Raw genomic sequence first — 4,149 nt, forward strand, 5'->3', positions numbered from 1 at the left:
ATTAAACCTCACAATTCTATTCAATAAGAATATTAAATGAAATACAAACCCCTTTTGAATTATCCCAAACCAAAATGAAGTTATTTGAAAACCATGTATCTAACTTATCTTTCACTATACTTACCCATCAATTAGAGAAGCCTTTTTACGCTATCCTTATGACTCAAAATTTTATTTAACATCCCATTCAATCTTCAACATAATAGTTTTTATTTGTGCAAGCAACAAAATTCTAAATGAAAAAACAATATAGTCATCCTTCTTTAATATTGAGTTTCACTTCACGATGGTCCTTGGAAATTTTCTTCCAATGGTCACCTCCTCTTCTTACTTTTGTGGCTTTTAGGTATGTTTACTTTCATTGTTAATCTTCTTTGAGTGTGGAGCTTCTTTGATTGTGGAGCTTCTTTGATTGCTGGTGTTATTGGAATAGGGTGTTCAGCTTCTTGTAATGCATCTAGCTTACATAAAAATTCTCCATAAATGGACAAACCAATCTTCAATTTTCAATGGATAGATGTTGGAATAAAGCATTCTTTTGACCTACACTAATTAATCAAGAATTTGTTAATTTTCAAGAATTCAACAATGACTTAAAAATTGAGAGAACCAATTGAAATTCTTAGTGAGATTAACTTTAAGGCACCCTCTCCCGGATGCGGGTGTTTGTACGAGTGGCAGCGAGGAGCCACATGTATGACATGTGCTGCCTCGAGTTCATCCGGGAAATTCATTGCCTCTCGCCGCTGAGGAGTTAAGAGAGGAGACGCGATAGCAGAGCATTCAATGCTGCGTAAGGTGAAATGGGGAGGCTGCAGAAAGCAGTTAAGGAGTTCGGGCTTCGAGAGAATGTCGAGAGGTTTAAGATGGATGAGGTATTGCTGCAGATCCATGCTCAGAGCGAGGATCACGCAGCTCAGACTCCCGTGGGCAATCTTACCATTCAAGCTTCGGCTCTTGTTGATCCAGCCAGCATTCACGAAGCCACCGGAAGTCGCGAGCTCATATATTCTGTTGTCTGTTGTCTCCGTTCTGGTGAGCTTCGTCTCAGAACTGTGGGGAGAGGACTTATTTCTGGTGGGGGGCGACTCTATTCGGGAAAACCTCCATTTGCCGCTCAGCTTCAAGCCACCGGCACCCCTGCAAATATGGTCAGACCCAGGCAAAGGCTGCTCAGTAGAAGGGGATCTGCTCGAGGAGGTTCTTCTCGCCACCCTGGTGCGGAAACCCACCACCATTGTTGTTGTTGTTACTGCCACAGAAGGGCAGGGGCCACTCCTATTCAGGCAAGTCAACACATGGACATGGGTAATCCCAGTGCTGGACCGCACCCTCTTCCAGCGTTCGGGTCTACCATCTTCTCTCTGGGCAGCTCGAGGGACAATTCCCGCATCAATGCACACATCTCGGTTCTATTCACTGAGGATTTTCAGGAAGGTGAAGGCGGTTCGGGCAGCAAGGGGGAGCTCCCAGGCGAACAGCCGGAAACAGTCGAGAAAGATCCCGCGGAGGTACCTGAACAGGCTCCCAAACGACCTCAGGAGCAGGAGGCGTCGACTTCAAAGAGGGACGCAGGGGAAGAATGGGACGGCTTCCCCGAACACTACGGGTGGTGCCGAATTATCGAGGAAAAGCCGGAGGATTAGCGTCCAAAGGCACACTCTGTCACTCTCCACTTTTGTTCAGGTCTGGTATAGGTCTTTCGTTCCTGTCTGTGTCGGGTATAGGTTATATGTCTCTGTTTGTGTCTCTCTAGTTTATATACATGTCTATGTTTGCTCTGGTTATGTCAGTAGGTTTTGTAAGGGCGCTGTCAGTCTTCTAACGCCCCTGCGAGGGTGGGATTTTTGCTACGAAGCCCCTGCGCGGGCGATTTTTGTTTGGTTTGAGAACAATGTTCTGTCTGGAAATGATGCCCCTGCGAGGGCCAATACTGAGATGCGAAATGCTAACCCAACGAGCCACAGTCGGCCTTGGGCAACTTGACTCTTTGATTGTAATGCTTTCATGTACATAATATAATAGAATAGAATAGATTTACCGGAAAAAAACTTTAAGGCACCCTCACATTGCCCCGAATCATGCAATTTGTAAATATTGTATGTGGCGATTTCACTATAGAATTGGAAAACCATCAAAATTTCATTAATAAATTCTCACTAATTAAGAAGTCAATTGGAAAAATGAGCAGAGTGTAATAGTGTACTTTCCAAATTGTTATCTTAAATAAAAAAATAGTTTCTACATTCAGAAAAAACATATTTTTCACTTCATTTTTAAATTTTGGATCATTTATTTCAACAATACTTCATCCTTTAAATTTATTTTTCTACTCAAACAATACTTTATCCTTTAAATTTAATTTTCTAGTCAATCTTGAGAAATATTTGAGATATCTCTAAAAACAAAATATCTTTCCAACACAATATTTTGTGTAACTTAACCTATTTTAATTTACTCAAATATTCAACTTTGTTAAAGCTTAATGTAGTATAAATTAAGATGATCCCTACCTAAGTTAAGACCTATCCCTTACTCACAATTTCTTAAACAACAACCTACTCGTTTCAAAAGTCACAAATGCTCTAACCAAAGAACCTCTTATTTTGAACTTATCAAACGAACTAATCAGTGAAATAGATAATGCTTTACTGGCAAATGATTACAGTGTACTCCGCAACCGAAGTCATTATTCTTTTAATAGGAAACAAAGTCATCACCATCAATAACAAGGGGATGTTCAAAATTTCAAGATCAATCAACGTTGCAACAAATAAATTGACCTGTTTGTTATTAGAATGGTTACGTCGCTTATTCAAAATTTTCATATGCTCTGGCCGCTCAGAACTTCTGGCCGACCTGAATATTTTCTTAGTTACCGACGCTTCGTACGAAAGCTATTTTAATAATGTCACTGTGCTGCGTTAAAAGCTTTGGCTTCCCAATACTACTCATTTGATGGAAAGCAGTTTATCTTGCATCGTCGCCCATGGTAATTGTTCCGCCTAGGGTTCGAATTCCAAAACAGACTTTACATTTGGATCCCTCTTCACAGTTTTAAGCAAAGATTTTCACTGTTTTGAAAAAAAAGTTCTGTATTTGATGGGCAAATCACCCTGTGACCGTCAAATTCTATCCCCTGTCACGTGCAATTTGCCCGTCATGGAACTTTAGCCATAGGAAAATAGTCGAGCAGGTGATTCAGAAGTAATTGAGGCGCATCTCAACTTCAAACAGCTTTTACGCAAATTTGCCGCTTTGGGTCATTTCGGGGATTTTCTGTCGTGCCAACGAGGATTTTCTGTGACATTTTCTTGTCTGGAATTTTGTTGGGCCAAGATGGGTGACAGCAAAGCATCCACAAATGCGCTTCAACGAAAGTTATATTGAGGCCCACAACTGATATGCTTGTACCTTAACTTTTGTGGTTGCGTGTATGGCGACTGTGGCTTAACTTTTGTGGTCCGTGTATGGCGACTTTGAGGGTTCCTGTGACAGGCGATTTGACCGTGGATTTACAGTCTACGTTCTGCAACATAGTACGGAAGAGTGCTAGTGCATTGGGCGTAACTTTGTGGCAGTGACATTCTGTTTCGAAAATGGAAAACGGATTTGAACGTTCATCTTGGATCACCACATATATTCAATCCAAAGATTATCTGAAAGGTTGCCGTCAGCCCTGGAATTTGACGTCCTGTGGGATGTATTTCCTATTTTAAAATGTATTTGGCAGTTGCTGTAAATTTTTATCCGTCAAATTTGACCTGCCTCATCAATCAATGACGGTCATTTTGATGTTTAATTTGGATATTTGCCGTCAAAATTTATAGTACCTGTCAAAGTTAAAAACAACAAAATAAGATTAGGCCCAGGGTCATAAGGAAAATGCTTACAGTGCCTGTGGGTCACACGGCGGTAGACCCTCGCACACTTTCATAGATTTGAGGCGTATAAAAGATTATATGGCTATAGTGCTTTTGTAGATTTGAACATTATGAAACGAGATCTTACCTAGGAAACTAAGAACAACTAGATTGTAAGTTAGGTGTTACATTCAAGGAACCTACCAACCAGTCAATAATGTGAATTCAGCGCCATCCAAATGTACGCTAGTAGGTGATTGCAAAACACTAAAACTATAGTTGTGTT

This window comes from Pinus tabuliformis, chromosome 2_2 (genome assembly GCF_031772625.1).
Source record: "Pinus tabuliformis cultivar Carrire ecotype Pingquan chromosome 2_2, CPIR1, whole genome shotgun sequence".
NCBI classification, from domain to species: Eukaryota; Viridiplantae; Streptophyta; class Pinopsida; order Pinales; family Pinaceae; genus Pinus; species Pinus tabuliformis.